This window comes from Stegodyphus dumicola, chromosome 4 (assembly GCF_044657685.1).
Source record: "Stegodyphus dumicola isolate Sdum_Otavi_A_Nest chromosome 4, ASM4465768v1".
NCBI classification, from domain to species: domain Eukaryota; kingdom Metazoa; phylum Arthropoda; class Arachnida; order Araneae; family Eresidae; genus Stegodyphus; species Stegodyphus dumicola.
This window is the reverse complement of record NC_140771.1, coordinates 191,050,083-191,064,208: the sequence shown is the minus strand read 5'-3', so window position 1 is coordinate 191,064,208 and position 14,126 is coordinate 191,050,083. Positions and strand designations below refer to the sequence as shown.

The 14,126-nt window shown below is 31.5% G+C and overlaps 1 long non-coding RNA gene across 1 annotated transcript in view; it reads left to right on the top strand.

The window, feature by feature from the left end:
* The window catches only part of LOC146997782 (uncharacterized), a 44,835-nt gene extending 30,709 nt beyond the window's left edge, over nucleotides 1–14,126 (top strand). The window contains exons 2-3 of the long non-coding RNA XR_015040535.1: nucleotides 8,147–8,305; nucleotides 13,239–14,126. This is a non-coding gene — a long non-coding RNA (uncharacterized LOC146997782). The remainder of the gene's footprint in view (nucleotides 1–8,146; nucleotides 8,306–13,238) is intronic.

Genomic DNA, 14,126 nt, shown 5'->3' with positions numbered 1-14,126 from the left:
TTGAACATTGATCAAAGTCATACTCCTGTCTATCACCCACAATCTAACCCAGGTGAAAGGAAGAATAGAGATCTGAAACCACGTTTAGCAATACTTGTTGGTAACGACCATCAGTCATGGAAGGATAAACTGCCAGTAATAAGGTTTGCTTTGAATACAGCCAAATGTGATTCAACTGGACATTCTGCTTCTTTTCTTCAATTTGCACGAGAGTTACGAATCTTAGATGATGTAAAGCATGATATAAAAGCCGTAATTGAGAACGATAATTTTGTTCCCGAAATTACTCCATATTTGAAACGTTTTGCAAGAAATGTACAACAGGTACGAGAAAGAGTCGAAATGCATCAAGATAAGCAGAAACGATATGCTGACAAAAAACGAAGAGAAACACCGAAATTCGTTCCTGGAGATAAAGTTTGGGTCACCCTCCACCCAATCAGCAAAGGTCCACTGAAGAAAACAGCTAAATTCATGCCGAAGAGAGATGGTCCTTATGTGATAGTGACTACAAGATCTCCAACCACTTATGATATTGCCGATCCTCATGAACCAGACAAAATTCTCGGCAAGTATCATGTTTCAGCCTTGAATCCATATCAAGATCGAAATAAGTTTAAAAACTCAGGTCGTGTAATTCCAGTGGTTCCCTTAAAGAAAAGAGGACGCCCGAAACGTGTAATACCATCCGAATCTGCACCTGTTGCACAAGGTGCTGGTGACGCAAAATCTACTCCTCGTCAAACTGGAGCCCGTCCATCTGATTCTCCGCCCGCTGCACAAAGTAGACAAATGTCAGTTCCTGACTTCTTGCCGAGACGTCTACGAAATCAGAGGGGGAGGATGTAACAGACCTATTTAAGTGTAATTGAACTATTTTATTCACGCCATGAACTCATGAACTGTAACCGAACTATTTTATTTAAACGCCATCTCGTGGCGAAATGAAAAAACGTCAGTCGACCTCCAGCCGCCATGATGATAGCTTACTATGTTACGTTATTCTCAATGTTTGATGTTCCATTTCGTTTATGTTTCATTTTTATATATATTTCTTTTGTTTGTAACCGTTCCTGTGTGCTCTGTTAATAAATCCTTTTAAAGCTAGCCGGCATTAGTGTCTATTGAGGAACGGCTACATCCCAAAAGTTTAAATTGTAGAAAACTTCAAAAGTCATTTAAATTCCATTTTTTTTAAATTTATCATTCTCATATTTTTTAAATTTAACGATATTTGTTCTCTTGTTTGATTTCTTAAAAGTAGACTCCTCAGATTGTTTACCTGTAATAATTTTAACAGCTAACTGTTAAACTGTAAACATTGTAAATTGTAATAACGTTATGATTACATTATTTTGGTCACTTTTGCAAGCAGCTCTTGAACTCAGCAGTGTGCTTACAAATCATATTAGAAACTATCGAAGTCTTCCATAAAGATGAAAATATTTTGTTAGTACTTGATTTTTGAAAGCCACAATTAACTGCTTTTTTCTTACAAAAAACATTAGTGAAACTAATAAGCACTGATTTCCCTATCAAATCGAAGTACGAAGTAATTCTTCTCTCATAGAATTTTCTGATTAAACTCAAAGAGAATCTGCTTGAATTAACAAACAAAGTTAGAAAACTCCAGTTTACAATTACGTATTTATTGAAGCTAAGAGAACTTCTGTGAAGCTTCTAAATTCTATTCATTTGATTGGACATTAAGTTGAACAAAGAGTTGAGTATTAGCAGGTACGCCTTTTTGTTTTCTGGTTAAATTGGAAATTGCAAATACAATGCAAATTGGTGTACGTTCTAATGAAATAAATGTTTTGTTATTCAATAGCAGAAATTTTACTCGAACAGATGTAATAAATGAATATAAGTATAAGTACCTTTTACTTCGAAACTGGCCTTAAAATATCCTTCATCCTCTTCTGATTTTCAGAAACAGCTTCCTTTTCACACAGAAAAATGTCATTTTTAATCAGAAAAGCCTCTTAAGGTTTTATTATATATGTATTTACTGCAATTAATGATACTCCTACTACAGAACATTATATACACACTAAGTAATAAAAACTAAGATTATTGATAGTGAGTAAAAAAATATGTCATCCCTATGGTCAAGGCTCGATGAAGAGCTTAAGTTATCATATACGAAAGGACGTTCAAATATGCACTGGAATTGATTATCTGAAGTTTGCTTATTGAACACAACTGTTGCGTACTGTTTCTCTATATAACTACCTATTTTTGCAACGTATTTGTCTCAATGCCCAAAAGTATTCTTAATTCAAGGAAACTAGACATCTTTTGAAAATATGTTTATTTATTCGTACAAAACATTAAAAATCTGCGTGTTAGATTTGATTTTCTTTTCCAATTTATGCTTGTTTGTTTTGACTCTAGAATGAAGCAGAGCACCATGTTTCATCGGATTTTACTAAATAATATGAAAGCTTCTCTACATATTTTTCATAACGCTGAAAAAATTATAAGACAGTAATCAATCTTCTTTCATTACGTTTGAGCATGAAAGGATAGGAAAACCACCTGATGTTCATATTTTTAGTGTCTAGATGATCTTCAATTAATATTTCTGTACTACAAACACATATTTTAGGTTTCTTAGCGATTTCTCTCTTCGTGATCGACCTCAATTAGTTCCTCAGATCGACCTGATTCGATATTTTTAAATTTCGAATAAATCTGAGGAACTTTTTATTCAAAGATCTAATTATGGCTTGTACTCCTTTGGTATCGTGAACCTCCTACTCCAACATGTTGATTACAACAAACTGGTTTGATGGAAAGTGAATCTAACTCTACTACTGAAGATTTAAATATGCATGCGCTTACGTAAGACATTAGTGAAACTAATAGAGTCAGAAATACACTTGATTATTTTCAATAGCGGAGCATAAAAACTCGCATTTGTGCTTGCACGTCCATCATAACTCTCAGTAATGAAAAATTTTCATCAACTCAGAAATAATTCTTAAACTCGTTTTAATTTGAATATGAACGCACTTTAATTTTTAATACGAACGTACTGCTGTTTTGTCTTACATATATAGGTTTTGTTTTTAATCAAACACTTGTTTTACCATTTCGCCATTATTAACACTTCTACTTTCTTCGGTTCTGGTTTGCCAGAACGCAATTACAGTACAAAATAAAGTTCTTAATTTTAAGAACGAACTTTTGGTAGCTACCGCCGATCTTCTCAATGTCATTTTAGGCCAGCTTATTCGTCCAGTCTTATCTTATATATTCGTCCAGGTAAGTAATTTTACAAGATTACTTGGATCATCTGTAGCTATTGTTAACCATGCTTCCTATGCTGTGTGGAGTATCTGAGAGAAAACTTATAGGTGAACTTTGCCTTGTGGTTTTCAACTAACTCAAGCATTTCTGCAATGCATAAATTGGATACTCCACGTTGTACTTTAAATTTTTGACATGAGGCAGCTGTTGGAAAATGTGCACCATCTCACAGGTATAAGAAGTAAGGCGAATTTCTTTGACTACTCTCTTCAGAATTTTGACATACTGTTCGAGATTTCTGACGAGACCATTTTTTTATTTCTGGAGTCAGCAGTTAATTAATTTTTCGTAGATAATGAAAATGCATTAAATCTAAGCCATGATAGTGACTTTTTAGCAGAAAACTAACGAACAAATAAAGAAGCGTACTCAGTACTATCCTGTGACAAATTTACATTAAAATTCGTAAACTACAACAGAGAAATTTAATGGACAGAATATGAATCAAATCCAATTGATGAATTTTATTTTCGTTCTTAAGGTAATTACCGCCCTGATCGGTATAGTAGTTAGCGTAGCTGCTTGCCACACTACTCAACCCGTGTTTGAATGATTGTAAATGTATAGTGTCTTTGCGGCAAAGGGTTACTTAAAATACACAGCTAGCCGAAAGTCTTCTCGCGTGGCTTTGTAGTAGGGAAAGAGGGTTGGGAAGCCCGTGGACCCATTCCCCTGGAGATTTTACTTCAAAGAGACGAACAAGGAAATTCCATATTGTCATCTATAAAGTGCTCAAGGCACATACCAACGATTGACGCAATCCTGGGCTCCTCGCCAATGTAAAATTCGTGGATGTGATGTGATGTTATGTCAGACAAGTCAGATAAATAAAAACACGCCTAACTGTAATAGTTCTTCAACTAATGTGCTGCATTCCATTTAATTACGTCACTAAATGCGAAATGTAATCTTGTAAAAAAACTGTTAATGAAATTAATTCTTTTTTATCGGGCTCCAAATGTGCCTTAGCGTCTAAGGACTGATAAAGGTTGTTCCAAGCTGAACCGCAGGCAAAAAAACTGGCTATACGGATGGTTTTTGTGGCTTTTCCTTGGTGTAACGGGAATACGATCCCACTTTCCTTAGAAAGTCTCCGAGAAAGCATCAGAGGGTACCACAGAAGCCCTTATACATAGGTAGTCCTTCTGGTCTTTCCGCTTCTCAAATAACCTAATCTAACTTAAACATTTTTATAGCAGAAAAAAATGTTTTATCATGAATACGGTATAAATTAACCTCAAAATACCAGCTGTTTTATAATCATAAGTTAATATTTTCTACTAAATTACGAGTTTCAGTTTAAAAGGTGTTAAGGAAAGAATCACTAGCAAATGCGTATTTGTTCGAATAATATAATGTACTTTTCAAATGCTTTTAAAATTCCCATATCGATATTCCAAAGCCATCTCGAAAGTCTGGCGATTTGATGAGGTAATCCCTATCCTATATCCTTCTCTCTGCCCCCCCTCCCCCAATTCAAAATAAACTGAAAACACAAAATAACCTCGCTTACAAAAGAAGAATCCCTTAGGAATGAAAAGTTGATGCTATGCCCATTCTAAAATATTTCTGTCTGACCTAATATCAGGAAATAGAAACATTTTACAAAAATATTAGGGAATATAAACAGTATTATTAATGATAAATATACATGTGAGCGATAAAAACATATATGCTAGAAAATTCTCACAGTTAAACCAATAAATTACATGCTAACATAGAACGTTATAAGCGTTGCTGCAAATGAACCTGAGAAGGATAAATTATCCATTCAATAAATTTCAGTATTAATATTTTAAATTGTACTTGATATTTACGATAACGCCTTTAGTTATCTGCTACATATTAATTTAAGTCAATGACATAAGCCTTTAACTCATCTGGGGTATATACTGCTATCATTAATTCTCTCATATAATTTATTCGGAAGATAAGCCAGAAATTAACTAATAAACTACGCAATGCTTTACATGAAATTGCGTATCTTACGTATTCATGTATGTAAATGAGATAAATCATTTAGAAATAATGGTTTGATGCGTTCATAATTGATTAAAGATATATAATTAAATGAAAGATTAAGATTAGAATTGTTATTGTCTAGGCCGATACCCCTAAATTTTGTTAGGAAAAGAATGATATTAAAAATATTTCCTTGTATCACATTTAACGCCGCTTTTATGTGATAAGATTGTGTTTTCAGAGCAGACAAAACAGATCGTTTTAGATAAAATTAAATACCACAGAAGTTAACTTTAGGTTAGAAATCAATATGCATTTTAACACAAGAAATATAAAGGGTAATTAAATCAGTGGCTATTCCTGACGGTTCATTATAACATCCTAAGGCAGTGTTTCAAAATTCTGCATAAAATAAATCAGTCGGAGTGAATTAAAAAGAAATTAGCCTTCCATTAATGCTGTAACTATCAGTACTGGATTATAGTACACAATTAAACGAAATAATATTCCATGCAGTAAGGTAACCCTTGTTTGCGTTTTGTCTAAATGAGAATATCTTGTATTAAAAGTTGATTGATCAAGCAGGAATTAAGATAAATAAGAGATGAATAAAACAAATAAAAAAGCGAATAAAATATAAATCAGCAATTAAAATATAAGAATTGTACCTACTCTGCCTATAATTTTCGACAAAAGCGCGGTTCGTCAGGAAGTCTGAAAGAAATCCTTAACAATATAGAATGTTTTTATACTGAGAACAAATGGAAAATAGTTAACGCATTTTAGGTGAATTTGCATTTGTATATTCATGTTTGTTCTTTTTATTTTAAAATCAATTTATATCGTAAAGTTCATAATTAATGAGATCGAAATTAAATTAATAATCGGAGTGGAATAAATTAAATAAGATGCTGATCAATGAGAATGAATTTCAATAAAGATATTGGAAAGATAGAAATAGAGTGACTCTGAGGAATTAAAATTTAAGATAAGTATGGAGAAATCGTTATGCTAAACAGCATGCAATAGTTCCTGTCATCCGCCGCGTTGAAAAGCAAATATGCACTTAGAAGTAATAAAAAACTGAACATACTGAATAAACTACTGTTTGTTAACACGAAAGATTGATCAAGTGTTATTCTTCAAGATGAGCAGTAGGTAATTTTAGACACTAAGGTTTTTCCTCTTTCTATCGCTCAACTATTCTCATCAGATGTGTTACTGCAGAATTTTTTTCTGTATTACTGCAATAGCATTAATATAACCCATGTTCACAAAAGAAACAATTATTTAGAAGATAAATGTTATTATCATGGAATTTACTGAAATAATTAAACAACAGAAGGGAAAGTACTTAGAATTCCAAATATTTCATCTCCGCTATCATTTGGCCTTTTTAAATGTGATGTGTTTTATATTTTAATTAATAAGATGTTAAGAGAGAATAATACTCTTTACGTTAATAATAAGTATAGTTCACTAAACTTGCATGGATTTCAAATGACAACTTTAATTATTTCTTAAGTTAAAATTCTTTAAGTCTCCGAAATTTTGATTGTAAGCATATGCACAAACATTTTTTTTTTCGATAATCTGCTCACTAGGGAAATATCTGATAGGCAAATGTAATACCTTTATTGTTAAGTTTTTAAAGTATTTGCATGATTTTACTGTACCAAAATAAATTTTAAAAAAAGTACTTATATATAAATTAACAATATATGTAAGCAAAATAGCGTTTCTTTTAAGATTAAAATCAGTTCTCTGATTTAGAAAAGAAATATGTAGTAAAAAGCTGACATTAGTCAATACTTTACCGAAGTTGAAGCAATATTTGAGAAAAAGAGCAGTTTTATGAAACTTATGTAGTTTCTTAGTATTTCTCTGATGCACTTCAGTTTGAAAGCTCAAAATCTTATTTAAGTAGGTATGAAAAATAAAAATATATTTAAAAATCCTTCTATTTATAATTGTATATTACGTGAAATAATATAGAACCTAAATTATCATTTTAATAGGAACTTTATCTAATAAATAGGAAAATTATATATATATATATATATATATATATATATATATATATATATATATGAACACACAGATATATGTATATTGTTATGAAATGCCCAGTCACGGTAAGATAGCTTTCCCGCAAGGCGGGTATAGGGCTACCAAAAAAAGTCAAAGGAAGGCTGGGTTGCTATATTTGGCGAGAAAACACACATTTTGGCGACAATAGGCAATATACCACAGACGAAAGGAAAACATTCTAGAACGAATTCTTACCGGTTTTACGCTCAAAATGTTTTCAAAATGGTCAAAAGCTATATAAACCCTACTTGTATGCGGAGTCGAATCAACGCAAAATCGAATCTTAAAATCTGGAAGTTCCTTAAACCTCCTTTTTTAGTTTGGGAATTCCCCCTATCTGTCTTAAAAATATTACCTGCTTACTATAATTTCGTCTCCAATGGGTCACATCAAACTTAGTCTTTCTCATGTCATTCTTTTGTAAAGTGGAATAGGAACTTGTGCAATGATTCAACTAATTATTCGAATTCGCGAAATTGAACTTTCCGATAAAAATGAATTGTAACCATAACTGAATGAGTTATAACCAATCCTTCATTTTGAAATTACGCATTCTTTCATTGCTTCTTCATGCTGTCAATTCGCCATCTCCGCTTTTCAGGTTCTTAACTTCAATGACGTCATGAAAGTGTAAAACGTTCTTAAAGAAAAGAGGCATACCTTACGATTGCTTAGCTCTGAGTATCACGAAATTATATTTGCTAAGAAACAAAATGTGCATAACTTTAAAAAAAATGAAATATAAATGATTTGCCACAAGCATCTTTCTTTTCATTAGCCTTTGGTGCAAGATATTCAGAAAATTCTTCTAAGTATCCCACTAGATGACAGACCTATCCTGATCTGGGTTCCAGCTCATGTGGGTATTACTGGCGACGAAGCGGCGGACCTGCTTGCGAAATCTGCTGCCAATGACTCCAGTAGATTGGAAAACGCGGTAAGTGTTCCGCAGTCCAATTAAAAAAAAAAAAAAAAAAAAAAAAAAAAAAAAACACGCTCAATAGCATTTTTCAAGAATGGCAGAAAAGATGGGAAAGGGAAAGCACAGGGAGGAGAACCTACAAGTTCTTTCCAAAAGTCACGTGTTCAATTAATACATACAGCGGAGCACAAACTCAATTCTACACTGGCCATGGTCCCTTCCCACATTACCTTAAGAGATTCGGCATACGAGCATCAGATTTGTGTGAATGTCGTGCGGTAGGTGATGCAGATCACTTCCTCTTCAACTGCCCACAAACCGAAAAACTGCATTTAAAAATGCCAAGCAGTGAATACTGGCCGCAATGGGCGGAGAATACCCGCGGCAACAAGCAGACGAAAACTAAAATAGAGGAGGTAATCAGGCTTTGCTCAGCAAGATACTAAGAAATTCTCCCCCTCTCTTGAGAATTGTATCTTCGCAGCATAATTTTAATAGCAATTCAAAATACTACAACAACTGAATATCAACACTAGGAAAGTAGCTCACCCCGTAGAATAATAACAGGACTGTAAGAGCAAAACTATTGTAATGTAAGCATATTACTATCCAGTTTATATGTACTTGATAAAATAATATTGTAAAGCAGTTTAAATGATATTGAAAATCCAGTCAATGTGTAAATGAATTACAAGTTTAATTTTGATTATCTCAGTAAAAGTATTGTAAATATGAATTCATATAATGTCTAAATGTACACATAGCTGTCATGATTTTATGTATCTATCATATGTAACTTGTACAAGACAATGATTGTAATCAACATATCTATGCTTATACACAGGCCTTGTATGCCCATGTAATATTTATATGTATATTTTTACACGGAGGAAAATTTCCCTTCTGCCAGGATGACTACTAACACTGTAAGACTTTTACAACAAAGTCAGGTCAGTGGTTATCTCAGGCGGCGCTCAGCCGTGATACATTTACGAAATTGGCTACATTTAAATCTTCATAATATAAGAAAAAAACACTCCTTTCTTTCTGCTTTCTTTCGTTCTGTAATCGGAAGCACGTCCCACCAACAATCTTGAGGCACAGAGTTCCAATCTCAGCGATGGCACTGACGCTTTTCATGTTTTTTACTCTGAACTAAAGTTAATGAATCTCGAGGTTTATTCGAATAAAAAACAAAATTTGATTCGCAAAATAGGTTTTCTCTAGTTTGTCTTTAAATGGAGAAGAATGTAAGCAATTTTTTTCCTTGCTTACGGAGTTTCTTCATCGATTAATTGGAAGACCTTCTATTTTTTTTTCTATGTTATACTTGCAGTGATGCAAATTATATTTCGTTTTATGTACATTAATGCTTTGCAGAAATCATCTCATATTTCGAATTTTTTTTCAAAGCGATTTAACGAAAGGATACATTTACTATTTTCCTCATTTTTTACTCCTTATACCACGTATTAAATATAACTCTATCCGCTTTAACTAGAATCTTGTTTTCTGAAATAAACTCGAAAAAAAAAGGAAGAATTAAAAATATTCTTACTAATTTTGCTATAAACCTTAGTCAAATGATAGAGACATGAAAAAAATAATGAAACAACTAAATTGCTTATAAGTTAAATAAATGTATTTGAATAAAATGCAGAACTAAAGAATCCAGTTTCTTCTTTAATAAAATCATTTCTTTTGCCGGATCATTACATGATATTTATTTTCTAACTGTGTGAAAAGATGAATTTGTGCAGAGTAAAAAAAAGTCATTGTGCTCATAATTAATTACTTTTAATTTTAAAATATTGCAGTTTCTTATTTGGTATTTTATCTTTTTTGAATTTTATAATCATTAATTTAAATTAACAATGAGTTAGTGAGTTGAACATTCTAACAAAAATCGTTCAGTTTTAAAAGGGTATTGAATAAATAAAATTTCTCAGACATTATATAGTGATTTATTTTATTTTAATCCAGTTCCCATTGAGAAACTCAATTCGTGAGGAACACAAAACTCCAGGACCTGACTTTAAACAGATATTTAATTAAACATAATTTTTATCCCAAAAGTGCTTTAGCTCAGAAGGGCTGTTAATCTGAAAACGGAAATTTGCATGGAACCACTTTAACCACCACTTAATGTAAGACTGAATGATTTTTTTCAAATTATTGCTACCAAATATTATCACCTTGTCTGTATTATTTTAAAAGAAATTAAATAGAGGAGAATGGGCATGAATGTAGGTATATTTCTCTCACTGTAAAAAACAACGGGACCTATTGCCATCAAATTTGAATAACTAATCCTCCCACCTGAGCATGGGCACCTAGAAGCCTGAATGTTTTTTTTTTTTATTATTTATTTATTTATTTATTTATTTATTTATTTATTTTATTACCTGTTCCACATTCTGTAAAACTGTAATGAATTTTTGATTAAGAAATTGAACGATTTCAAAGCGAGCAATGGCAACACTGTATAGAAGAAGAAATTTTCATCTCTAGCGCGCTAGACTGTCTATCAGGAATCCTAAATGTATGTTTTTTTTAAATAGTTTCTGATATTGCTGTTCAATTGAATTTTATGTGGTTTTATTGCAAAGAGCTTAATATTTAATAAATAAAGGTAACACACAAAATGGAAGAAACTCCCCTTAGCTCGTAACATAAAATCTTAAAGCTTTCAGATTTTTTTTTAATTATTATATTACCCTTTTCTTTAAATACGAATTTAGAGCAAATGCTTCTAAAATGTAAACGAATTTTGTTGAGAGATATCATCATTATGATATTATATTATATGATATTATTAATGTATTATTGTATGCATTATATTACTATGATATTATATGATATTATAAAATATTATATCTTGTTCAGAGAATTTATATGATATTACAAACGTTCTGTAATACTCTGTGTAATTACAAGTGCAGATAGTACCAGTTTGCTTGAAAACAATGTTTTATACTTTCGTAAAATTAACATAATTAAGAATGTGATTTTAGTATAATAAACTGCATTTGAATTATCAAAATGCGAAACTTTTTTAAATAAAATAATCTTTTTACTTCCCTGCAGCTTACATTGCTTGAAATATGAATGAAATGTAAAGTGAATTCATTCTAAATTTCTATTCTTCTTCGCTCAAGCATTACAGAAAGTTCTGAAATTTTATATAAAATTTATGAAGCTTTCTCTAAGAAAGGGAAATGGAAAATGTACACAATGTCTAGATGCGATACCCAGCTTTGCAAATCACCAGCCCATAGGAAAAGAGTAAAATCTCATAAAGCGGTACTTTCGCAGTGATTAGTCTCTCCGAAAAACCATTTGAAGGGCAAAGAAAGTCTATAGGCTGCAAATAGAAAGACATTTCCTCTTCAAGTAGTAACATGAAAATTTAAGTATGTTCGTTCACTTCGTAACTAAACAATATTACTGTACTAAAGTAGACATTTATGTTACGACTAAATCGTAGTTCATCGATAACGTAAAAGATAATCAAGTTTCTGAAAAAAGGAAATCTGATTTTTCTGTACCTGACATTTCGCATACGCTTTCAGTTTCTTTCATCAGCATGTACATTTTCAGTTACGTTTCTTATTAATAAAATGAGCAAATACAGATGGCATCAACGTAGATTTCTGAAGGACAAATTATAAAGCACCATTGTGTATGCACATTTTTCTACGCACTAAATGTAACGTAATTTTATTATTTACTTGAAAGTAAATTTTACACTACACGTGCTCTAAATTTTTTCATATAATAGTATAGCAATTAATATAAGAAACATATTTTTGCAAATACAAATATTCACATATCCAATGAATTCTGAAAAATACCAAATAAATTAAGATTTTTAAATTTAGAAAAACTCGTAATGTAACTTAATTAAAATAGCCTTTTCGTAATATGTGCTCATCCAGGCAAGAACAATTTTACATTTATTATTCAAATATTTGTTCCGGATAGGTTTTTCTGTGACATAAGCAATACGCAGAAATTATTAACAATTTTTGATTTTTACTATAACATTTATTAAAAAAATAAAAAATAAACCAAGGATGCTATAAGAAGAAGAAATCTTGAATGTAATTCAACACCTCTAGGCTATAAAAAAATAATATCAATTTCAAAAACATCTTTTCACTGACAAGAATCCCTAAGAGAAATAAAAGAATCTTAAGAAGAAATTTCACTTTAGATGCGAAAGGTTCGGAAAAGGAAATGTGGAATTTTGAAGGATGACAATATTATTATTTTTTATTTATATTCTTACGCGTTTATGGTGAAGCAATAGCTAATTTTAAAATGAATCAGTTTATAAACATATCGGAATGTAGTAATGCTTTAAAAATGAGTTATTCTTTAAATTTTTAACATATATGCATAAAACACTTTTTAGTCCACGCACGAAATAAAAACTTATAAATTATCATTAAACAACTTTGATATTATATTTGCAGTTCTTAAACAAAATACATCCGATCTTACCAGTCTGCATAACTATGGATTCGTACTTTTACTAAACAAAAAATGGACAGGTGAACCATGGGAAATAGCTGTGACCAGTTTTACGCTTAAAACCTATCACAACTCCTTGGAGAAATTGGAATGACTGTTTAGCGAGCCATCATTTTGGTATTCGTACCAATCCAAATTGTCCACTCTGCGACTTAAATGAAGAAATGGACAGGACCCACATCAGACTCTGTTCGGTGCTGCGAGGAAATTCTGAGTTAGACAGGTATTGGGGCGAAAGGCAGGTATTGGGCCAATTGATGAGATACTGACTTTTTGCGTTTTCTATTCACAGTGATCTGTTCTCTTTGTATGTTTGTATTATTATCTGTTACTGGAAAGTAAAAAAATAAATAAATAAAGCTTTTTTTCACTTCTAGTATACTAACTGCCAAAATACTTTTTTTAATTACAGAATAGCATATTACTGTTTAGATACATTAGGTATTATTTTGAAAGGAGATGTGAAAAATGAGCAACATCTTCGCCGGGAATCGAGCACGGACCTCTTGAACACGCGGCCCGCATGCAGACTACTACACAACAAAGGCGCGCTAAGGAAGCGGAAGAAATACCTTACAATTGAATTAAATAGTACTTATAAATTATATCTAAATGTCATATACTTGTAACTGTTTTAAAATTCAGAATTGTTGATATTACTTATTTTTTAAATAATCAGGTATTCATTACGAATTATATGCACGATTTATAATATTTTTATTATTTATTTAATAAATGTAAAATTTTCTGGTTCTTTTTTCAAATATATATCTCACAAAAGAAAGCATACGCTGAAATATATTTAAAAAATTTCAGAAGTTTCATTACAGGAATATGTATTCAGTGCATAATAATTATAAAATGTAATTAACTATAAAATGTAATCAATGGCTGCATAGAGTTTTGCACAAGTTGTATGCATGGATAGAACTTGGTATTTCATTTTTTTTGGCTATTTTATAATAATGAAAAGATCATGGGATCTCCCATGTAGCACACCCAAGTTTCTAGCGTGTTGACAAATTCGGACAAATGCGTCAATATTCGTCTCTGTTGCCTAGCTTGTTACCGATCACCGTTGCGAGCCTTTTCTAACATACTATTATTTAAATGAGTTTGATATCAATTAACACTTTTAGTTAATTTTTTCAAAACGTTTCAATCAAAATACAATAAACGGGAAGATACGATAAATGAATCTAAATGTAAAGAGGTCCCTCTTTAATCAGTTCGTTACGTTAGGGAAGCTATTAAACTCTACTTCATTTGGAAATAAGCAGTGTAGGAAGCGATGGACAAA